Raw genomic sequence first — 25,327 nt, 5'->3', positions numbered from 1 at the left:
CGGTCTGGGAAGATCCCGCATGCCGTGGAGCGGCTGGGCCCGTGAGCCATGGCCGCTGAGCCTGTGCGTCCGGAGCCTGTGCTCCGCAACAGGAGGCCGCAACGGTGAGAGGCCCGCGTACCACACACACACACAAAAAACAAAAAACAGATATGTTGAAATCCTAACCGCCCCCCGCCCCCATACTCCAGAATGTGCTCTCATTTGGAAGCAGAGTAGTTGCAGATGTAATTAGTTAAATTAAGATGAGGTCATACTGTCATAGGATGGGCCCCTAATCCGATATGACTGACGTCCTTATAAGAAGTCATTTGAAGACAAACACAGAGAGGGAGAATACCATGTGATGAGGAAGGCTGAGATTGGAGTTATGCAGTGCAGCTGCAAGCTGAGGAACTCCAAAGATTACCAGTAAACCACTAAAAGCTCAGAAGAGGCAAGGAAGGATTCCCCTACAGCTTCCAGAGGGAGCATGGCCCCACTGACACCTTGATTTTGTACTGGTAGCTTCCAGAACTGTGAGACAATACGTTTCTGTTGTGTTAAGCCACGCAGTTTGTGGCACCTTGTTCTGGCAGCCCTATGAAATGAATATACTAGCTTTATAGATTTATCTTTCATATTTAGGTCTCTAATCCATTTATTTGACCTTCATATTATGGTGAGAGGTAGGGAACCAACTTTTCTTTTCTCCTTATAAGGAACCAGTTTTCCCAATACCATCCTTTAACAATCCATCTTTTCCTTTCTGATTAGGATGCTTATTCTGAAATATCTCAAGGTTTTTTACGTACACGTGTCTCTTTCTTTCCTCTCTGTTCTGTTGCTTTGATCAGTTTGTCTGCTTATGTGCCATTCCACTTTTGTCTTTTTTTTTTTACTCTGGTTTTTGGGTATATCTTATCTGATACAGAAAATTCCTCTTTTTTGGGATCAAATTCTGGGCCTTAGCAGTGAAAGTTCTGAGTCTTAACCACTGGACCGCCAGGGAATTCCCTAAACTTTTTTTCTTCATAAACATCTTGTGGATTGACAGGTGAATTCCTAGATTACTTTTAAACTTTTGTTACTATTCTGAATGGAATCTTATTTTTTGTTAGAGTTTCTGGTTGTTTACTATTATGTAGAGGAATGTTATTCATTTTTCCAGTTTGATATTTTATTTGGCCAATTTGCTGACTTACAGTTTTAATGGTTTTGAGTTTCTGTATGGAATACCAAATCACATCCAAATAATGACAATTTTGTCATTCTCCCTCCCATTCCGTATATACATATTTATAATGTCTTATTGCAATGGTCAGGACCCCTAGGAGTGAACAGTAGTAGTGATTGTGTTCTTCCTGATCTTAAAGGGAATGAGCTTAAGGTTCCGTCTTTTTTTTTTTAATTTATTTAATTTATTTATTTTTGGCTGCGTTGGGTCTTTGTTGCTGTGCATGGGCTTCTCTCTAGTTGCGGTGAGTGGGGGCTACTCTTCCTTGCCGTGCACGGGCTTCTCATTGTGGTGGCTTCTCTTGTTGCGGAGCACGGGCTCTAGGCGCACGGACTTCAGTAGTTGTGGCATGCGGGCTCAACAGTTGTGGCGCATGGGCTCAGTAGTCGTGGCTCGTGGACTCTAGAGCGCAGGCTCAGTAGTTGTGGCACACGGGCTTAGTTGCTCCGCGGCATGTGGGATCTTCCCGGACCAGGGCTCAAACCTGTGCCCCGTGCATTGGCAGGTGGATTCTTAACCATTGCGCCACCAGGGAAGCCCAAGATTCTGTCTTAATTGTGTGGTGTGTGGTAGATTTTTAGTAGATAGTCCTTATCAAATTATGGAAGTTCCTTTCTATCCCTAGTTTTCTGAGAGCTTTTATCATAAATAGATGTTGAAGTTTATTAAATGTTGTTTTCAATCCATGGAGGTGACCATATGACTTTCCTCCTTTATTCCATAATGTAGTGCATTACATTGTTAACTTTCTGATGTTTATTAAAACCTACTCAATTATGTTTTATTTTTCATACATTATTGTATTTGCTTATCTAATATTTTATTTAGGAATTGTATTTATACTTAGAAAGTAAAATGGGCCTCTAATATTCTTTTCCTAAATTGTTCCTATTCACTTTAGGAATCAAGGATATACCAGCTTTGTAAAATGAATTTCTCTTCTTCTCCCTGTAATAATTTGTATACAGCAGGTATTACTTGTTCCTTGAAAGCTTGGTAGAATTCCCCTGTTAAACCTTCTGGGACTTCTTTTAACTAAAATTTCAGGTTCTTTAATTGTTGTTGGTCTTTTCAAAGTTTACTGTTTCTTGTTTCAGTATTGGCATTTTCTATTCTTGTGGAAATTTGTCCATTTTGTCAGTTTTCAAGTGTATTGGTTTATGTAGTTCAAAAATTTACTTTATCATTTAAGAATATCTATATCTATAGTTTCCCCCCTTTTTAGTTATGCATTTTGTTTTTTATTTGTATGTTTCTTTTTTTCTATCAGTCTTGCCTGAAGCATTTCTATCTTATTAGAATTTCAAGTTGCCAAGTTTCGGTTTTTGTTGATCTTCTCTATTTTTCTACTTTGTCAATTTCTGCCTTTAAATTTTTTTCTTCTTGTTTTTTTTTTGGATTTTTCTCTGTTGTTTCATATTTAAGTTCCTAAAATGAGGCTTCCTTCATTTGTTTTCAATCTTTTGATAAGAAATATTCAAAGCAATAGATTACCGTTGAATCATTGCTTTGGTAGTGCTTTTGTTGCCATTCAGTTATAAGGATTTATTTCTTTTATGTTTTATTTTTTAACTCAATAGTTATTCATATTATATTATTTAAGTTTCCAGGCTTCTGTATTTTTGTTTTTTAGAGTCATCTACACTGATCTGGATAACTATGGTATAATGAAGAGAGTCCAGAATGCAGTGCCTCAGAAGACATTTATTTATTTCACAAAACATCCCAGAGTAGGTAGGTGGCCTCGCCCCAAGAGGTCATCAGGTCCCACCTTTCTTATTGCCCTGCTTTGAGCATCATCCTGACTCATACGGTTGAAGCCATCTTAGGGTCACCAAATCTGTGTTCCCCTCTGTGAGAAGACAGAATGAAGACGTATGGAACAATTAGCTTCATTTTAAGGACATGACACAGAAGTTGCCCACCTTACTTCTGCTTATATCCCACTGGCCAAAAATTAGTCATATGGCTACAGGAGACAGAGTACTAAAAACAGAAAGTGAACCAGTTACGTTAGCAGAGAGAATTTAATAAAAGGAATTGGTTGAGTTAGTGAAATAGATGTTGAGATGACAGAGTGGGGATATTGTATTAATCAGAGATAATAGATGCAGAAATTCGCTTTCACCCCCTAGGACTGGGGCAACAAAGGGAATAGGTTTCTAGTTGTTTACTATTATGTAAACATAATAGAGTTATTAAAATCATGGTAGGGTTATTAGAATCTAGAAGTTTGAAGGAATACTCCAGTAGAGCTGGAACCCAGGCCTCTGACAAGGGGACAGCTGGTCTTTGTATGTCAGAGAGAGAAAAATGAGACTGAGAGTATGGAAAAGACAGGAGTCAGCTGCTGCCATCAGGGGGAAGAACCACTGCCGGGGTGATGCTAACAGGAAAGGGAAGCAAAACACGAAGAAGCACGTACTTTCCCCTTCCAGCCTTTTGTCTTTCTTTCTTGTGCTTCCTCTGAAAAGAACCAAGTAGGGAGCTGGCGGCCTCAGAGCCGCAAAGCAGAGTGCAAAAGGGTGGGTTTGGGTTAAGAAACAATGGACTAGTCACCAACACAGTTCACCCACCCTTTTGACCACTCAGCATCCATACATATCTTTCTACACATATTTGAACTTCCATTTAAGAACCATAAAACATCATGTTTCACCTAATCTTGAACAAAGATGCTCTCATCTGCTCTCCAAACAGGGGAGATACAGAATTCCTCCAGTCATATTATCCATTCCTGTTTTGCTTTCTTCTGTTATTCTCCTTATGGCATTCATTTGGACTGAGTCTCCTCCCAACATTTCCATTTTCCCCTCTATGCTAGTTGCAAGTTTTACACTTACTTGCTGTTCTTTTAGTGTTTACTCTAAAATATCTTCATGTGTATTCAACAAAATCCTCTCCATTTATAAGTTTTTCAAGATGTTAGTTCTTTTTTAAACACCTAAATTTGACGTTGTTACTGTACTTTTGATAGAGTTTTGATATGTTTACCTTTTTTTGTTTATTTTTCCTTTTCTTATCATTCCTTCTTGTATTTCAGACCTTCATTCTAGGATTAGTTTTATTCTTCCTGAAGTATATCTCTTAGAAGTTCTTTTGAAGAGGGTGTCCTGGGAATCAATTCCTAGTTTTTGGTTTGTCTAAACAATAATTTTATTTTTGTTCTTGAAAGACATTCTGCTGGACAAACAATTCTAGTGTGACAGTTATTTTATTTTGGCACTTTGAAGGTCTCATTCCACTATCTTCTGGCTTCCATTATTGCTGTTGAAAAATAAAAAGTAATGCTTTGGCTTTGTCTAATGATTTTCTCTTTAGTGTGCTAAAGTTTACTATATATCTAGCATGGATGTTTTAAAATATGTTCTGCCTGGGATTCATTGGGTTTCCTGAATTTGAGGAAGAATCTTTCATCAATTCTGAAAAATTCCCAGATATGATCTCTTCATATATGCCTCTCTCCCTTCTATTATCTTTTTTGTTCTTAAACCATGAATTAGGGACTTCCCTGGTGGCACCGTTGTTAAGACTCTGTGCTCCCAATGCGGGGGCCTGGATTCGATCCCTGGTCAGGGAACTAGATCCCACATGCGTGCCGCAACTAAGAGTTCGCATGCCACAACTAAGGAGCCAGCGAGCTGCAACTTAGGAGCTGGCGAGCCGCAACTAAGACCCAGCGCAACCAAATAAATAAATAAATATTTAAAACCATGAATTAGATGTACGTTGGACCTTCCCACTCTGTCCCATATTTCTTAACCCATTGTTTATAATGTCCGTCTTTTTTCTCCCTGGGCTGTGCTCTGTGTAATTTCTTTCTTTTTTTAAATTAATTAATTAATTAATTTTTGGCTGCATTGGGTCTTCGTTGCTGCATGAGGGCTTTCTCTAGTTGTGGCAAGCAGGGGCTACTCTTCGTTGTGGTGCGCGGGCTTCTCATTGCGGTGGCTGTTCTTGTTGCGGAGCATGGGCTCTAGGTGCGTGGGCTTCAGTACCTGTGGCACGCGGGCTCAGTATTTATGGCGCATGGGCTTAGTTGCTCCGCGGCATGTGAGATCTTCCCAGACCAGGGCTTGAACCCATGTCCCTGCATTGGCAGGCGGATTCTTAACCACTGTGCCACCAGGGAAGTCCCTGTATAATTTCTTCAAGTACATATGTGTTCTAGTTTCTTCTCCTTTCAGCTGTGATATAATCTATTTAATATGTCCACTGGGTTTTAAATTTTTCATATATGTAATTTCTAGTTTTTCTTGTTCAAATCTTCCTTGCCAATCTTGATACTCTGTTTTTCCTTCAGTATTTTTTAAACGCCATCTTCAATCTCTTTAAACATTTATTTATTTTATATTCAGTACCTTATAATTTCAATATTTATACCAACTCTGAGTATGGTTCTGAGGTTTATTGCTTCTGCTTGTGTGGTTTGTGGAACTCACGTTCCTTGGGATTTAATCTGTGGAAATTCTTTAAAGCCTGGGTTTAAAACGCATTTCCCTGGATAGAGTTAGTGTTTGCTTATGCCGTGTGCCTATGGGAATAGCCAACTTGGGACCACTCTAAAATTTTGTCTGGAGGTCTTTCAGGTTACACAGATAGTACAAATTTAGGCTTTAAACCCACAGGAATATGGACTTACTGTTAGGAACTCTCAGGGGAAATCTTTTTCTCTTGATTTACTCATCATAAAGGCGGAGACAAACATATATTCCCACCATCTTTTTCAGATGGAGAGCTTTTTAAAAAAGTACCAACTGAAGGTTTGCCCTCAGTTTCTAGAATTGTTTATATAGGTCTCTGATCTTTCCTCTCACTCTGCTTAAGTCCCAGGACTTCTCTCGTGTGAACATGGTTCATTAACACCCAGGCTTCATGCAGTTAACCCCAGGAAAAGTGCTGAGTCTAGAGCTCTCTTTACTTCTCCGGATCCATGTTTCTTGGTTTTGGTCTGCAAGGATATACTTAAGGCACACTGTCTCTCCTTCAAGAATGGCCCAACCAAGAGGAAGTGTCTGGGCCCCCAGGCCTCACCTGCTCTCATTGAATCAGAGAGCTAGTTTACATACAATTAACTGTACCTATTCATTTTTAAATTAATTATATCCTGTCCCTAGCTTTCATGGACAGCAAATTCAATTACTCATTAATCTGATAGTTCTCTTATTCAGAGAACACTGAAGAACTGTTAATATCCTAAAACTAAGGAATGTGTCTTACGGGCTGAATTGTGTCTCCCCCCACCCCACCCCCAAAGTCATATGTTGAAGGCCTCATCCTCAGTACCTCAAAATGACTGTATTTGGAGCTAGGGCCTCTAAAGAGGTTAAGTGGACAACAAAAAAATGGTAATTGTGTGAGGTGATAGAGGTGCTAACGAACCTAATTGTGGTAATCATTTCGTACTGTATGCATGTATCGAATCGTTCCATCATATACCTTAAACTTACACAATTGTTATATGTCAATTATATGTCAATAAAGCTAGGAAAAATAAAAATAGATGCAATGTGGCATCCTGCTTGGGATCCCGGAAAGGAAAAAGAACATTGGTGGAAAAACTAGGGAAATCCAGACAAAGTCTGAAGTTTCACTTAAAAAGCATAAAAATAAAGTAGGATAAGTGCTATTAAAAATTTCCAAAATACAGCAAGAGGGAAGAGATATGGGAACATATGTATAACTGATTCACTTTGTTATAAAGCAGAAACTGACACACCATTGTAAAGCAATTATACCCCAATAAAGATGTTAAAAAAAAATTAAAAAAATTAATTTCCAAAATACAATGAGAGGACACACCAGGAGCAACTAATCAGGATGCAAAGATTTCAAAGCAGAGTAAAAATCTGGATGTAATTTTTTCAGTGAAAAACCCAAGGTACCTGCCTCTAGAAACAGGCAATTATTCTAAAGGTTAACTGACTTGTTTTATGGTTGCTGTTGTTATTATTATCATTTATCATTTTTGTCTCTCCCTTGCTACACACACACACACACACACACACACACACACACACACGTGCACACACACACACACACACACATGGACACTAAGCTTCATGATAAAGAGGTCAAATCTATATTATTCACTTCCTTACCCCCAGTATCTAGAACAATGCCTGGCATACGGTAAAACAATGCCTGCCTCGAAAAATATATATGGTGAGTGAATGAATGAGCCATAGAATTGGAAATACCATAATTTAGTCAGTCATTTCCCTGTTAACAGACGTTCAGATGGTCTCCAATTCAGATTGGTTTTGTTGTGATTGCCTTCTAGTGCTGTTATATACAACATATCTTTAGCTACTGAAGCATATCCTTAGCTACTAATCCCTTCGTTCCTGTAGTATGGATTCCTCAAGATAACACTTCTGTCACAGCTTTATGCCGCCTTTTTAAAAACTTTTAACAGGAAATGCCTTTCCTAAAAGGTTGTGATGATTTACTGTCACGTCAGCAGTGTATAAAACTTTCTTTCCCCACTCTAGATAATGTCAGTTGTTTTAATATTTTCCAATTTGTTGAATGAATAATTGTATTTCATTTCAAATTAAATTTAAAAATCTTAAAACACTGGAAAAAAAAGAGGTTAAGTGGAAACGAGGCCATTAGGGTGGGTCCTAATCTAATCGTGACTGGTGTCCTTATAAGAAGAAGAAAATTGAACACACAAAGAGACACCAGAGGGAGTTCCCTGGTGATCCAGTGGCTAAGACTCTGTGCTTCCAATGCAGGGGGCCTGGGTTCGATCCCTGGTCAGGGAGCTAGATCCCATATGTTGCAACTAAGGGTTTGCATGCCACAACTAAAGACCCTAAATGCCGCAACTAAAGATTCTGCATGCAGCAACTAAAAGATCCCACGTGCCCCAACTAAGATCAGGCGCAGCCAAATAAATAAATAAAATATTTAACGAAATAAAACAAAAAAAAAAACCAAAGAGACACCAGGGATGTGTGTGCACAGGGGAAAGAAGGCAGTCATCTGCAAGCCAAGGAGAGAGACCTCAGAAGAAGCCAAATCTGCCCACACCTTGATCTTGGGCATCTAGTCTCCAGAACTGTGAGAAATAAATTTCTGTTGTTGTTTAAGCCACCCAACCTGTGGTACTTTGTTATGGCAGCCCCAGCAGACTAATACTGTCTCCGATGCTATAATTTCAGACACCATCTTAGTAGCACAGAAGGAGGAACTATGATTTGACACTGGGGCCTTTCCAAAGCTGTTCCCATCACACCCATTGCACAGCCTGGTTTGGCAGACAGACTCAACAAGCCCAGGCCTAGGATGTGTCTCACTCATGTATCATGTTTCTTTTTTCAGGGTCCTTCTGCTCAGGAATGAATCTGAGGCCAGGCAACATCTTGGTGATGCTCCAGCCTTTCCAGCTGACTTGGTGTAGAGGACCTGTGGGATGTGCTGAGGAGGACTGAGGGAGAGGTGAGGACAGCAGGAGTTAGGGAGGGGGAAGGGGGGCAGAAGCACTCTCTCAGGCCCGAAACCAGATTCTCTGAATAGGTGTGGGTGAGGAAGGCATTTTATGACGTCTAGAAACACAGGGGGAAATGCAGGAAGGGAATGATGTCCAGTGAGTTTAGGACTAAGTGATGCAGAGGTGGCGCAAGCATCCCAGCCCTCTTTGCCTCTCTTGATTAACTCGGGGGGCTCATTCAATCATAAATAATTGCATCTATTCACCTTTATTAATTCCCTCCCCCAGACTTCATGTATGACAAATTCATTCTCTCACTGGAAAAATATTTCCTGAGCACAATCAATGTATTGGGCATATAGCAGCTGAGCAGGCAGTCTCTGCCTTCACACAGCTCCAAATCTGGGCGAGCAAGCTCTCACAAGAGTGAATGTTTCACAAAATGGTTTAAAGACTTAAACATAAGACATGACACCATAAAACTCCCAGAAGAGAGCATAGGCAAAACATTCTCTGACATAAATGTAATGTCCATCAACAGATGAATGGATAAAGAAGATGTGGTACCTATACACAATGGAATATTACTCAGCCATAAAAAAGAATGGAATAATGGCATTTGCAGCAACCTGGATGCAGCGCAACTAGAGATCATCATACTAAGTGAAGTATGTCAGAAAGAGAAAGACAAATACCATATGATATCACTTCTATGTGGAATCTAAAATGTGGCACAAATGAACCTATCTATTGATCCAGAACAGAAGCAGACTCATAGACATAGAGAACAGACTTGTGGTTGCCAAGGGGGATGGGGGGAGGGAGAGGGAGGGACTGGGAGTTTGGGGTTGGCAGGTGCACACTATTACCTTTAGAATGGTTAAACAACAAGGTCCTACTGTATAGCACAGGGAACTCGATTCACTATCCTGTGATAAACCATAATGGAAAAGAATATAAAAAAGAATGTATATAAGTGTATAAATGAGTCACTTTGCTGTACAGCAGTTATTGGCCCATATTGTAAGTCAACTATACTGCAATAAGAAAAAATTGAAGAAAAAAACATTAAATACATCTACAATATCATTAAAAAAAAAGAGTGAGTGTTTCAGAAGGGGCAGTAGGGGTGCTGCGGGAGCACAGGCACAGAAAGAACCAACTAGACCTGAAGGCCTCAGTGAGGAAGCTGAGACCTGAAAGATGAGGAGGGGTGGGAAGGGAGAGAGTTTCAGATTCAAGAGAACTGGGTTGTGAAAGCCCTGAAGTAATTAAAGTATCAGTTCATGACACTGAGGAAGCCCCACGTGGCGGGACTGTGGAGTGATGGGGATGGTGGCCCAGGCTGAGGCAGCAAGCAGAAGCCTGCTGGGAAGAGGGATCTGGGAATGGGAAAGGGTAAGGATTTTAGACTCTCCCTGAAGGACAGTGGTCTGGTCTCTGTGTGGGGTTCCAGTAGGGGACCTGATCTGACCGTGGAGTCCTGGTGGGGCCCTTGTCTGTCCATGGGGTCCTGGTGAGGCCCTGGTCTGTCTGTGGAGTCCCGGTGAGGGCCCTGGTCTGTCCGTGGGGTCCCAGTGGGGGCCCTGGAAGGGCCCACAGAAGGATTAAGCAGGGAAGTGACTACTAGATCATGAATGGATTGTAGAGCAAGATTTGGAAGGTTGCTGTTGTAGTAGTACAGGAGAGAGATGGTGATGGCTTGGAGGAGGGTAGCTTCTGTGGGGACCGAGAGAAGTGACAGATTTTGAATCTCTGGCACATGGTAAAGGATCTGATGTGGAGTGAGGGAGCAGGTGGAGGTAAGTGTGACTCTCAGATTTCTAGGGAGACAGAAGAGCCAGGAGAGAAGAGAGAGGAGAGAAGAGGTCTAGCTGTTACTCTAGGAGGTCTGTTAAGGGGAAGAAGGATCTTTTATTTTAAGAGTATGGAGAAGGAATAATAATATCTGGACACAGCTTTGGGACGCCAAGGAATGGCAGGGTGTATTACTGTCCACAGTGTTTGCTGTCTCTCCTGAAATATACCCACTTGATATCAAGCTTGGCCATATGACTCGCTTTAGCCAATGAAATGTGAACACCGTGATGTACATCTCTTCCAAGCTGAAGCTTCAGGAGCCAGCTCACGGCTGTCCATGTCTCTTTTCCCTCTGCCAGGAGGGTGGCAGTGTTTCAGAGGCTGCCCCATCAGCCCAGGTTAACGAAGGAAGAAGTGGAGCAGAGCCCAGCCCACCCATGTTGGACATGGCACAAGAGTGAGTCTCTACCTTTATGTGAGTCACTGGGACTTGGGTTCATTTGTTTCCTCAGCATATCCTGATTACTTCTCTCCTCCTCCAGACCTTGAGGTGTTTGGCAAGCGGGGGGGATGAAGAGCCTTCAGTTAGGATTGTGGGATTATCTTTGGAGAATGGTCCTGTTTTAGTTAAGATAAGAGTTGGAGGGAACATTGAGGGAAAGGTTTACAGGGGTTGCAGTGGAAGAGTTTGGGAAGGATGGAGTGAGGCAGGAGCCGGTAGAGCAAAAGACAACACAGAGAATGATGGAGATGAGAGAACCTGAGATGACGAGATGAGCTTGTGTTTGGGGGGATTACCAAGGGAAACAAAAGAGAGGAAACATGATGAATTTGGTCATGACACCCCTTGGAGGGCAGTGGGCTCTCAAGTTCAGAACCACATATTGCTTCAGAAGGTAGCCCCCTAGTCCCATCTACTCCCTCTCACTTTACTCTCTTAATGTTCCTCATCATTCTCATCACAATCAGCTCACTTCTGAGTTGTTGGTGTCCTTCTGATAGAATGTGACTTCCATGCTGTAAGAGTCCGGCCTGAGTTGTTTATCACTGTACCCTGAATTCTAAGCACAGGGGCCCAGCTACCTGTGAGATGAATGAATGAATGAATAAAACTTATGGATCCATCCTGTTCGTCATGGTCTCTCCCATCAGTAAGAAGGGTGGTTCTCAACAGTCTGTAAACCTAGGTTTGACTCTTGGCTCATAGTTTTCTGTCTTAGTCATTGTGGGCAAGTTACCTAACCTCTCTGACCTTGGTTTCCTTAGCTTTAAAATGGGATACTCATAGATATCTAAGTCATAGGGCTCTTCTCAGAATTAAATGAGATGATTTATCTCATTTAAAGGACTCAGCGTGTTGAACAACTAGCCAATTCTCTGGGACTTCTTCTGTCCTAATTTTAGAAAGGCGTCTATGCTGATACCCAGTGCAGACAAATATGCCAGTCCTCTCCACTAGAACTCCACACAGTTTTCCCAATCTCCTTGCTCCTCAACAGAGGAAAAGAGATTTGTCCAGACACCCACAGGGTATACTGAAGACCCAGCCAGGGCTTTCCCCACTACGCCTTAGAAGGAAGTGGCTCTCTCAGCTAGTGACGAGTGTGACTCAAAAGAAATATCCAGGAAAAAAAAGAGAGGGAGAGAAAAAGAAAGGAAGGAAGGAAGGAAGGGAGGAAGGAAGGAAGGAAGAAAGAAAGAAAGGAAAAAGACAGACAGAAAGAAAGAAAGAAAGAAAGAGAAGAAAGAAAGAAAAGAAAGAAAGGAAAAAGAAAGAAAGATCCAGCAGGCAAGTGAGTGGATTCGTTTCCTATAGCTCCTATAACAAATTACCAAAAACTTAGTGGCTTACAAGAACACGAATTTACTGTCTTACAATTCTGGAGGTTAGAAGTGTAAAATCCCTCTCACTGGGCTAAAATCAAAGTGTCATAGGGCTGCATTCCTTATGGAGGCTTGAGGGGAGAACCCATTTCCTTGCCTTTTCCAGCTTCTAGAGACCACCTGCACTCCTTGGCTCGTGGCCCCTTCCTTCATCTTCAGAGGCAGCGTGACATCACTCCGAGCTCTGCTGGAGCTCTGCTTCCATCCTCACATCTTCTCTGACTCTCCTGCCTCCCTCTTTCACTTATAAGGACGCTTGTGATTACATTGGGTCTACCTGGATAATCTGGAATCCTCTCCCCATCTCAAAATCCTTAGCTTAATCATATTTGCAGCGTCTCCCTTTTGCCATGTAAGATAACATATGGACAGGTTCCAGGCATTAGGACATGGACATCTTTGGAGGGTCATTTTTCTGCCTACTACAGAGGGCAAGTTGGAAATGTGCTCTCAGGCCTCAGAGCACTCTTTGTCCCTCTCTGGTCTCTCCAGCTGTTGCTGATCTCATTTCTTTCCCCCCTTTTCCCATTTTTTTCCCCCATCCTCACAGCTTACTTTAAAACAGCTATCATCAGCTAGAGGCATTTGCTCCAAATTGCCTAATCCTTAAGAATGGTGGTCCAAGTTAAGGTCCCCTCTGATTATGTCCATTAGAAGCTTGATCAGAGTCTCCAGGTGGAGCTTCTAGAATAGCACAGTCCAAGAGAAATAGAATGTGAGCCACAAATGTGAGTCACATATATCATGTCAAATTTCCAGGAATCCTGTTTAAAAAAAATACGTTAAAAAGAAATAGATGGAATTAACTTTAATAATACATATTGTATTCAATACAATGTATTGGACATATGATTTTAGCATGCATTTAATAGAAAAATTATTAATGAGATATTTTATATTGTCTTTGAAATCTGGTGTGTAGTTTATACTTCAGGACATCTCAATTCAGACTAGCCACATTCCAAGTGCTTAATATTGATAATATTATACTGGACGGTGCAGGCCTAGAACCTAAACTCTGCGAGAGCCCCAGGGCCTAGAACAGTCCCTGGATCAGTGGGCACTCAGATTTGTGGAATGCAGGAATTAATGGACTGCTCTGTTCAGGTTTAGGCTCTTTTTCAAAAGCCCTGGGCCACTGACTCAAAGAAGGAAGCCTGGTACTTCCCTGGTGGCACAGTGGTTAGGAATCCGCCTGCCAGTGCAGGGGACATGGGTTTGAGCCCTGGCCCGGGAAGATCCCACATGCCGTGGAGCAACTAAGCCCGTGTGCCACAACTACCGAGCCTGCTCTCTAGAGCCTGCGAGCCACAACTACTGAGCCTGCGAGCCACAACTACCGAAGCCCGCTCGCCCTAGAGCCCATGCACCGCAACCACTGAAGCCCGCGTGCCTAGAGCCGGTGCTCTGCAGCAAGAGAAGCCACCGCAGTGAGAAGCTCACATACCACAACAAAGAGTAACCCCCTCTCGATGAAACTAGAGAAAGCCCACGTGCAGCAACGAAGACCCAACACAGCCAAAAAAAAAAAGAAAGCCTAACTGTGGGGGGGGGGAGTGGGGGGAGGGGGGAATCCTGTACATCTAATTTGCATAATCCCTCCTGGGTGTGCTTGCTCTCCAGGCAACTTCCCTCTAGTGATTTCCACTGGGTCCGCTCTTACCCAGGCAACCCTTTTTAATTTATTTTTTGGCTGTGCCATGCACTTTACAGGATCTCAGTTCCCTGACCAGGGACTGAACCCAGGCCACGGCATTGGAAGCCCGGAATCCTAACCACTAGGCCATCAGGGAACTCCCTAATCCCAGGCAACCTTGAAAAATGCACCGTTGAGCTGTGCTTAGTCCTGTCTGGAAGGTAAAGGACAGAAAGAGACCCTCCATGGAGCCAATTCCCAGGAGACCAGGGGTGGGTGGGTGAAGAAGAAAGCCCCCAAGCCAGCCCTTTGTGATCTGGTTCTGGTCCCTACTCATCTCCTGCCTTATCACATTGTTCTGGACTGAATAATGCCCTCCCCCCTCAAATCTGTACATTGAAGCCCTGACCCCCAAGTGTGGCTGAGTTTGGAGATAGGGTTTTTAGGGAGGTAATTAAGGTTAAATGAGGTTATAAGGCTGGGGCCCTAATCCAATAGGACTGGTGTCCTTATTGGAAGAGGAAGAGACATGAAAGGCATGTGCACAAAGAGAAAAGGCCACGTGAGGACACAGTGAGAAGGTGGCTGTCTGCAAGCCAAGTAGAGAGGCCTCAAGAGAAACCAACCCTTCTGGCACCTTGATACTGGACTTCCAACCTCCAGAACTGTGAGAAAATAAATTTCTGTTGTTAAGCCACCCGGTCTATGCTATTCTGTTATAGCAGCCCCAGCAAACTAACACCTACCTCATCTCTCACCAGTCTTCAATGCTGCCCTTCAACTCCACTCCATTAGTTCTGGTGTAAACCAGTGTTCCTTCTTTTGGAGAAGAACTTTTTCTCCCCCTGGGTGATACACAAGAAGTAGCAGAGCTAGCCACTCAGCTGGGTGCATTCTGGGGAGACAGAACTGCCCCAGAATAAGTAAAGGAGACAAGCAGGAGTGCCTGCTATATGTCAGATCACTGTCAGTCACTGACCACGTCACTCCATTTAGTCCTTAAAACAAAACACTATGAAGTGAGTACCACTGACCGCGTTTCAAAGAAAATAACTCCAACAGTGAATATTTACACTCAAAAGTGTCAAGCACTGTGCTCTGGACCTAACATGCATCACCTCATTTAATCCTCACTGCGACGGAGGAGGAGGTGGGAACCATCATTACCACCACTATTCTATAGGAAAGGCAGGCAGGCCCTGGGCAGTTCAATCACTTGCCCAAGTGCACGGAACGGGCAACTGCCAAGCAGAGCAGTCTGACTCCAGAGCGCTCACTCCTGCCCCCTGCACTCCGCCTTCTGTCCGCCAGTTACCGGAGAGTCAGGCAACCATTGCCCAAGTCAAGCTTGCCCAGGGTTAAATAACGATCATCTGCATTGGGCTGCATGGGAACTCGGTTTCATCAAAAGTGCTGTTACATTCACTCACAGGTGTCCACCCTACGAAAGATATTGTGCTACCAGTGTGGAGTCTGAAGACCAAAACCCACAGTTACTGGCTAAAAGGAGGATCAGTGTAGGGGAAGGATGGTCATGCAAATAGTTATAATCCAACTCACTGGAGGAAGATATTGAATCCAGTGGGGTCCTATAAACAGCTCAGTGTTTGCCTTGGAAGTCCTTTTTCACGGGGGAATTTATGCTGGAGAAAAACCAAACAAGACTGGTCATAAATCACTTAATTAAAAAAAAAAGTATTGCAGTAGAAACAGAAAAAAAGCAAAATCTCGCTCTTAACCACATAACCACATAAGGATCTTAATAGACTTTGAATTTAAGAACAAGCTTTGTAAATTATTACTGAATCTTTTTTTATCATCTTTATACGACTTTATAACCGACTCTAATTTTTACAACTTTATAAACCGTCTCTAATTTTTAAAGCAACCATTGCTTTTCACTTACGGATTTCATCTAAAAATATTTGAAGCCTTAAAAAAAATTCAAGTATAAATATCTTTAACAGGACAAAAAAACTAACAAGTTTCATTAACACTGGAAGTGTTCTTATCTTTTTTCTCCTTGGGTGTTAAAAACTTGAGAACAGTAACTACTGTGGAATTCAAAAAACTCATTTGCTTTGAGATTGTCTTTGGCCTTCAAATCCATTTTATGGATTGAAAACTAACTTCCATTCTTAAAGGGGAAGCACATATTCTGATCTTCTGTTTTCCTCTGAAAAAGGAATTTATGTGCTTTTCGACAGATGAGGCAATAGTATATTCAAAGCATAGCGACTTGAGAACACGATTTGCTTTAGGAAACTCAAAAATTTCTGTATTTCTGGAACATAAAGTTCAGGAAAGGAGATGAGACTGCGCTGAAGATAACCTTGAAGAGCCTTTTATGCTACATTAAAAAGTTGGGGGACTTCCCTGGTAGCGCAGTGGTTAAGAGTCCACCTGCCAATGCAGGGGACACGGGTTTGAGCCCTGGTCTGGGAAGATCCCACATGCTGCAGAGCAGCTAAGCCCATGCCCCACAACTACTGAGCCTGTGCTCTAGAGCCTTCATGCCACAACTAATGAAGCCTGCGTGCCACAACAACTGAAGCCGGCACCTAGAGCCCGTGCTCCGCAACAAGAGAAGCCTGTGCACGGCAATGAAGAGTAGCCCCCGCTCTCCACAACTAGAGAAAGCCCGCGCACAGCAACGGAGACCCAATGCAGCCAAAAATAATAAATAAGTAAATAATTAAATTTAAAAATAAAGTTGGAATTTCACCCTGATTGGCTGGCAGGCAGTGAAAAGGAAAAACGCTGTTTCCTCCTCTAGTCACCACTCAGCTCTTAGTACCAGTCACCAAACCTGTGGAGGTTTTTCCCACACCAAGAAATTCTCCAATTCTCTGGGGACACCAACTGCATGTCTTAGAATTCAATTCAATTCTGACACCACCTACCTGGAGTTAGCTTGAGATCCCACCCAGGTTAAGGGCTCAGTCCCGCAAGCCTAACCCCCAACTCAGATACCTATTGCAAGCAGTGGGTCTTCAGGTTACCTGCAACCTCTGTCCCACTTGGCTACAAATCGGGGGTTCCCATCACCCCCTCCTCGGGTTCGATCATGTGCTAGAACAGCTCACAGAACTCAGGAAAACAGTTTACTTACCTGTAAAAAGGATGCACCTCTGGAATGGTTGAATGGAAGAGATGCACAGGGCGAAGTGTTGGACACAGTGAAAGTTGGCGACAGCCACTGCATTACCATAAACTCGGGTGTGGTTGAAAGGGGCTTGTGAAGAATAAGACACTCTTTTCACTTTTATCGCTCTTATCGCTTAAGAAATCCAAGGGTTTTAGGGACTCTGTGTCAGGAAAGGGGACAAAAACCAAACGCATGTTTCTTAATATGAATCACAATATCACAGGCAGCTATTGAAAAAACTTCGGCAAGAGTCTGAAGTGATCGGTTATACCTATTTATAAAGTTTCTCTTGACGGCGCCCCTGAGGATGGATTGCAGAGGACCGGGAAGACCACGTGTAGTCAGCGTCGATTATGAAGTTATTGTCTCTGAGCTCCCAACCCACCCTCCTATGTTTTGCTTTGTGATGCTGAGCTGGGAAACCACATTTCTGCTTTACCAGGTGGTTCTGTTTTAGACCCTGGCAATGGGGTTTACTAGGAGGTTGCAGAAGTGGGGTGATTAACTCATCCTGGTTTTCCCAGGACTTCTCCAGTTTTAGCACTGAAAGTTCTGCTTCCTGGGAAACTCTTCCCAGGGTGCTTGGTCACCTTATGCAGAAGGGACTGACTTGCCTGCTGTTCTTGTGAGTGTTACCCAGCAACACTTCACTCTGATGGTGGTGGCAGTGGCAGCAGCAGCAGCAGTACTGTCTTCCTGTAGCAGCTGCTGAATCCAATTTGTAGTTTTCTAACTCTGGCAAAACCAGTCTCATCAGAAACAGCAGCGCCAGCTGGCTAGTGCCCCTTCTTTTGCATCTGTGTTCCCCCAGCTCTAGGTGTGGTCCCTGCTTCCTGCAGTTGCTACTTCTCTCCTATCTTAGAGCTGTAGTTCTCAGAGTGTGGTCCCCAGACCAGCAGCATCAGTATCAGCTGGGAACTTGTGAGAACTGTAAAACTCCAAGCCCCATCCCAGACCCATCAGAGACTCTGGTAGCTGTCCTCAACGGTCTGCCTTTTAACAAGTCCTCCAGGTGATTTGGCTAAGGTTTAAGAACAGCTAAGCTGCCTTAGAATTCTTTTTTTTACCCTTTCAGTTATCTAGATAACAACTTTATACCAAGTTGGCAGTTCCTTGTATTATAGTCCGTATGTTAAATTCCCTCTGTTAGAGTACCTGGTGTGGTTTCTCTCTCCTTAGTGGACCCTGACTGACTGATCCAGAGCCTGCTGCAGTAATACAAGTTAAAGATGAAGACTGTCCAAACTAGAGTATAGTGGGAGTGGGGTGGAGAAGAGGGACACACAGAAGATATTTAAAAGGTCTTGATTACTATTTGAGCAGAGGGAGGAGTCTAGGACAGCTCCCACTTTCCTGGCCTGGGTCGCAGATGGACTGTGGTGCCCGTTCACACAATACAGGCAATGTAGGAAGAGGGATGGGGTGATGGTGGTGGAGATGATTGATTTGCTTTGGGATTTGATCAAGTTCCAATAGAGATACTCAGGTGCAGGCATCCCATCAGCAGATGGCCATAGGGTCTTGGTGTGCGTCTTTGCGTTAGAATCCGTGGGATTGTGGGGACAAAGGGTAAATCGCTAGATATTGCCAAATTCTCCTCCACGGAGGCTTTACTTTTTTGCGTTCCACTAGCAAGGTGTGAGAACCCCTGTGTCCCCATGGCATTGCCAACAGAGTGTTGTCAAACGCTTGGAGTTTTGCTAATCTGATAAGTGAGAAAAAGAATCTCCGTGTGGTTTGAATTTGTGGTTTTTAAAAATTATGAGTGGGGCTGAGCACATTTTTGCATATGTAGAGGACATTGGCATTTCTTTTTATGTGAACTTCTTCATGTATCTTGCCCACTTTCGATAGGTTTCTTGGTCTTTTTTGCCTCAATTTTTAGATGCTCTTTATATTTTAGGGATACTAACCCTTTGTGATATAAGTTGTAAATTTTTTTCCTTCATTTTGTCATCTGTAGTTTTTAGTTTGCACCTGGTGGGTTTATGTTTTGAACCTGCAAAAGGTTTTCATTTTTGCTTGGTCATTTGACAAAATTCTCTTTCATTGCTTCTGGATTTTTTTTTTTTTTTTTTGGCAGTACGCGGGCCTCTCACTGCCATGGTGTCTCCCGTTGCGGAGCACAGGCTCCGGACGCCCAGGCTCAGCGGCCATGGCTCACGGGCCCAGCCGCTCCGCGGCATGTGGGATCTTCCCGGACCGGGGCACGAACCCGTGTCGCCTGCATTGGCAGGCGGACCCTCAACCACTGCGCCACCAGGGAAGCCCCATTGCTTCTGGATTTTGATGACCAGTTTGGCAAATTTACCCTGTTCCCACATTCTCAGGTCATTAGGAGACTCACCAGTGTTTTATTATTTATGAGGTTGTATTTTTCCACTTAGTTCTTTGATATACTTCGAATTTAATCTGGTATCCAGTGTGAGGAACAGACTCAAACTTTTCTTTTTGTTTATCTAGTTGCTCTAATACCACTAAATTAAAAACTTCCCTAAAGTTCCTTCCTAAATTAAAAAGTATTATATGATCATATTAATTTCCGTAAGCAATTGTTTCTATTTCTCGATTGATCTGTTTACTTATTGATGCACCAATAACACATTGTTTTCTATGGTTTTTTTTTTTTTTTTTTTCGGTATGCGGGCCTCTCACTGCCGTGACCTCTCCCGCTGCGGAGCACAGGCTCCGGACGCACAGGCTCAGCGGCCATGGCTCACGGGCCCAGCCGCTCCGCGGCATGTGGGATCCTCCTCGACCGGGGCACGAACCCACGTCCCCTGCACCGGCAGGCGGACTCTCAACCACTGCGCCACCAGGGAAGCCCTATATGGTTTTTAATATCTGTTTTCTCCTCCTCCTCCTTATTTTTCAGTTTTTTCCCCCATATTTGCCTGTTTTACTTACAAATGAACCTTATAATCAAGTTGTCTAGCTCTAGGAAAAAACCCCAATGACATTTTTATTAGGCTTGTGATACATTTACAAATGAACTCAGGGGCAATGACCTCCTTATAATGTTGACAGTCATTTTTGTTTCCATCCTTGGAATCTGGGCGCCATCTGGTGACCACTGTTCACAACAGCAATTATTTTCTCTAAAAAAGCTGCTCAAAGCAATAAACACTTGTCACCTCACACACACTTTCTGTGAGTCAGGTTTTGGAGGGAGGCTTATCTGAATGTTCCTGGCTCGAAGCCCTGGCTCATCCTCACTGCCAGGGCCTCACTCATCAGAAGGCTTGAATGGAGCTGGGGGAATTCCCTCCCAAGGCGCTCAATTCCACATCTGGAAGACCAGGCTGGCTTGGTCATGTCCCTCTGCATTTCCTTGTCTTTCATGACCTTGACACTTTTAAGGAGTATTTATCAGCTCTTTTATTAAATGTCCCTAAATTTGGGTTTGTCTGATGTTTTTCATGGTTGAAATGAAGTTATACATTTTTGCCAGGAACACCACACAGATGATGCTGTGTCTTTCTCAGTGCATCATATCAGACATGTCAGTATGTCTTGTTATGGGCGATGTTGACGTTGGTCACTAGGTTAAGGCACCGTCTGCTGCACTTCTCCACTGTAAAGTTACTGTCTTTCCCTTTGCAATTAATAAGTATCTTGGGGGAGATACTTCATGACCATACAAGTCTTGATTCTCCTCAAACTTGCACCTGCTAATTTTAGCATCTGTTGGTGGATCTGGTCTGCGACAGTTGTTACTGGGGCATTTGCCTAATAGTGATTTTTCATGTCCCTTTCTCCTCTACGTCTATTAGTTGGAATTCTATTGAAAGAAACAGCTGTTCCTTCTCCCCGTTACTTATTTATTTACTTAGATCAACATGGACTCATGGATATCTGTTTTATTCTGTGGGTTAAAACCTCATATTGAGAGTCTTTTAAAGTTTTGACAGCCGGCTGGATATGAAACGGTATGCTATTATGGTTTTAATTAGAATCTTTCTGAATACTGAATTCTAATGAGGTTGGGCATCTTTGGCTCTTTCCCTTTGTGGCCTCTAGGAAATGCTTATAGCAGCTATTTTTTTTTACACTTCTTATTATTAAAAAAAAATTTCTTTTGCCCGCGGCGTGTGGCTTGTGGGATCTTGGTTCTGCGACCAAGGATTGAACCCAGACCCTCAGCAGTGAGAGCATGGAGTCCTAACCACTGGACTGCTAGGGAATTCCATACACTTTTTTAAAGTTAAAAAAAAAAATTTATTGAAGTGTAGTTGATTTACAATGTTTCAGGTGTAAAGCAAAGTACAGGAAAAAAATATATATATATATTCTTTTTCAGATTCTTTTCCATTATAGGCTATTACAAGGTATTGAATGTAGTTCCCTGAGCTATACAGGTCCTTATTGTTTATCTGTTTTATATATAGTAATGTGTATCTTTTAATCCCAAATTCCTAATTTACCCACCCCACCTTTCTCCTTTGGTAACCATAAGTTTGTTTTCTATGTCAGTGAGTCTATTTCTGTTTTGTAAATAAGTTCATTTGTATCATTTTTTAGATTCCACATATAAGTGATATCATATGATATTTGTCTTTCTCTGTCTGACTTTACTTAGTATGACAATCTCTAGGTCCATTCATGTTGCTGCAAATGCAATTATTTCATTCTTTTTTACAGCTGAATAATATTCCATTGTATATATGTACCACATCTTTATCCATTCATCTGTCGATGGACATTTAGTTTTCTTCCATGTCTTGGCTATTGTAAATAGTGCTTCTAGCAGCTATTTTTTATTCTTCTCTTGTCTTTCAGGTCAGGATGTCAGACTCACAGTACAGATATGAGTCTGTACTGAAATACAGGCCTGAAATACACTAGGGCTTGTCTATATGTTAAACGCAACTTCTAGGCTTCATAGTCCATCCATATGCCGATAAATCCTGTTGCAGTTTGACACTGAAATGCAGTTTGAAGTGCAAGACACGTGTGGAAGGGAGAGGGAGGCCCGAGGGTTGCGTGGATGGAGAATTTGAACTGTGATGCAGGTACAACATTGACCTTGGTTGACCCCACAAGGGGCTCTGGAGTATAGATAGCCCATTAGAGTTGTTCCCTGTTTGGCACTAATTCCTGGACCTTATATTTTTCCCCCTTTCACTTTCACTCTCCCACGAGGACTTAACACTCTCCCATGAGGACTTAGTGGAGTTTTCCAGAGGTTACATGTATGGTGGTGTCATTACTCTGCCAGCTAATGGAATGTGTGCATAGTTTTTTTTTTTTTTTGGTGTGTGTATTATTTTCAATAACAGCTTTATTGAGATATAACTCACATACCATACAATTTGCCTATTTAAAGTACACTATCCAAAAGAAAAAAGTATACCATCCAGTGGTTATTAGTATGTCCTCAGAGGTATGCAACTATCAGCACAATCAATTTTAGAAACTTTTCACCTCCCCCCAAAGAAACCCCACACTCATTAGCAGTTACTTCCTGTTCCCCCGACCCCTAGCCCCTGGCAGTTACTAATCTACTTTCTTCTCTATAGATTTGCTTATTCTGAACATTTCACATAAAATGGAATCATTCAATATGTGGTCTTTTTTGACTGACTTCTTTCACTTAGCATATTTTCAAGGTTCATCCACATTGTAGTCTGTATCAATACTTCATCCTTTTTTATTGCCAGATAATATTCCATTGTATGGACAGACCACGTTATATTTATCTATTCATCAGTTGAGGGGAATCTGGATTGCTTCTACCCCTGAGCTATTATGAATAATGCTGCTATGATCATTTGTGTACAAGTTTTTATGTGGCCATATGTTTTCATTTCTCTTGAAAAAAAATATATACTTCTGAGAGGAATTGTTGGGAATTCCTTGAGAGGAATTGTTAACTCTATGTTTAACCTTTTGAAGAACTTCTCCACTATTTTCCGAAGTGGCTGTATCATTTTACATTCCCGCTAGTGGTGTATGAGGATTCTGATTTCTCCACATCTTTGCCAATAATTACTTTCTGTCTGTTTGATTATAGCCATCCTAGTAGGTGTGAAGTGGTATCCCACTGTGGGTTTTGTTTGTTTGGTTTTGGTTTTGGTGGGGTTTTTTTGGCTGCACTGCGCAGCACATGGGATCTTAGTTCCCTGACCAGGGATGGAACCTGTGCCCCCTGCAGTGGAAGTTCAGAGTCTTAACCACTGAACCACCAGGGAAGTCCCCTCACTGTGGTTTTGATTTGTATTTCTTTCATGGCTAATGTTGAGTACTGTTCTTGTATTTTAAATATTTATCAGTTTTAATTTCTAATATAGTAAATATTGACAGACAGAACTCACATAAATAAAAGTGCATTGGGGTCCTCAATAATTTTTAAGAGTGTAAAGATAGCTTAAAGATTAGGCTATCTAATGGCACAAAGTTTAACAACGAGGAATTGGGGTTTGGATTTACCAAACCCACTTGGTTCCTGACGGTGGTATCAGATATTGACTCAACCCTGTTTAATAATCTACCCACAAACTTCAGCGGCTTCACCAAACACTTAGCTTCCTGATCACTGGACTGAGGTCAGCTGCAGTGTGTCTGATCTAGAGCGGGCTTCAGTGGGTGACTCTGCACCAGCCCCCATGTTAGCTGGGCTTGGCCCTGAGCTGTTGGTTGGATTCAGGTTTATTCTGTATGTGTTTACTCTGCAGCTCAGGCTGAAGGGGGCATAATTTCCTCAAGAGCTAGAGTGTTTAACATCACTAGAGTGTTTAAACCTTTGTGCACCTAGGTGTCTGCTAACATTCCTCCCTTGGCCAAAGCTAGCCATGAGGCCATGCCCACCATCAGCTGGGAGGGAAACTAAATTCTGCCCACTGCAGAAGTGGGAGGAGCCAATGTATGCTGGTGCCTAATCCCAACCTCAGAGATAGGGGCTCTGCATAGGGGCTCTGCACTCCAGTGTATGCACGGCTGGTTTCCTTTTCCAGTCAGAGAGCTGACTTGCATCCCTCGCAGAGTGTGTCACCGTGTAGGACACCTCCCTGTGCCTGGTCCCTGTCCCTGTATACCACATTCCTAGAGCTGGCTGAACCCAAAAGGTCACCTGCTGCCAAAGTTGTAAACTGGGGACCTGCAGGCCCACATTCTGTTTTTAAAAGCCTCACTTACTTGCCACATATCCAGATGGGTTGTTTTCACATGAAATCCCTATTTCTGTCTTAACTTGAGAAATTCTGAAATCTGACCCACATTCTCCCATGGTGACAATCGATCGAGCTGAGTAGCGATCACCAGCCTGACCTTTTCAGGTTGCCCCCGTCCCCTTCCCTCCTTATTGCCCTACACTTGCCTTTCTTCATCCATTTACCCTTTCTCTGTGTCCTTTGTGAGCATATTAAAAAAAAAAAAAGTGGTAAAATACACATTACATACAATTTTACCAGTTGCCAGCTTAACCACTGTAAAGTGTACAACTCTGTGGCATTAAGTACATTTATAATGTGGTGCAAGCATCACCACTATCTAGTTCAAGAACTTACTCATCACTCCAAATGGAAACCTGGCACCGATTAAGCATCCCTTCCCAATCCTCCTTCCTCCCAGCCCCTGGCAACCACCACTCTGCTTTCTGTCTCTATGGATTATGAACTACTATGGATTTTTTTTTTTTTTTCGGTACGCGGGCCTCTCACTGTTGTGGCCTCTCCCGTCGCGGAGCACAGGCTCCGGACACGCAGGCTCAGCGGCCATGGCTCACGGGCCTAGCCGCTCCGCGGCATGTGGGATCTTCCCGGACTGGGACATGAACCCGTGTCCCCTGCATCGGCAGGCGGACTCTCAACCACTGCGCCACCAGGGAAGCCCTCCATATATGTTTTACAATCAACGTAGCACCTTCTACAAAAATGCCTGTTGGGATTTTGATTACCTTCCATTGAATGTACAGGTAAATTTCAGGAGAATTGCCTTTCATACATTTTTGGGTCTTCTCACCCATGATTATGGCATATCTTTGCATTTATTTAGGTATTCTCTAGCTTCTCTCAGCAAAACTGTATAATTTTTAAGCAGTAGTCCTGCATGCATTTTGTTAAACTTATTGCTATGTATTTTATGTTCTCTAAAAATGGAACTTTTCTCTTTTACAATTCATTTTCACTAGTTTGGTATAATATAAAAATTCAATTTTGGGGCATATATTGTCGTTGAAACTATAAATCTTTTCCACAAAGAAAACTC

At 42.6% G+C, this 25,327-nt stretch overlaps 1 long non-coding RNA gene across 9 annotated transcripts in view; it reads left to right on the top strand.

Moving 5' to 3' along the window:
- Nucleotides 1-25,327, top strand: part of LOC109550854 (uncharacterized) — a 45,438-nt gene that overhangs the window by 6,978 nt on the left and 13,133 nt on the right. For 7 of the 9 annotated variants that reach the window (XR_012327983.1, XR_012327984.1, XR_012327989.1 and 4 more), the window contains exons 2-4: nt 8,546-8,662; nt 9,196-9,322; nt 10,814-10,911. This is a non-coding gene — a long non-coding RNA (uncharacterized lncRNA). Of the gene's footprint in view, nt 1-8,545; nt 8,663-9,195; nt 9,323-10,813; nt 10,930-25,327 lie in introns of all 9 variants that reach the window. The other 2 variants (XR_012327988.1, XR_012327985.1) reach the window with 2 other exon arrangements.

This window comes from Tursiops truncatus, chromosome 19 (assembly GCF_011762595.2).
Source record: "Tursiops truncatus isolate mTurTru1 chromosome 19, mTurTru1.mat.Y, whole genome shotgun sequence".
Taxonomy (NCBI): domain Eukaryota; kingdom Metazoa; phylum Chordata; class Mammalia; order Artiodactyla; family Delphinidae; genus Tursiops; species Tursiops truncatus.
This window is presented reverse-complemented; position numbering and strand designations above follow the sequence as displayed.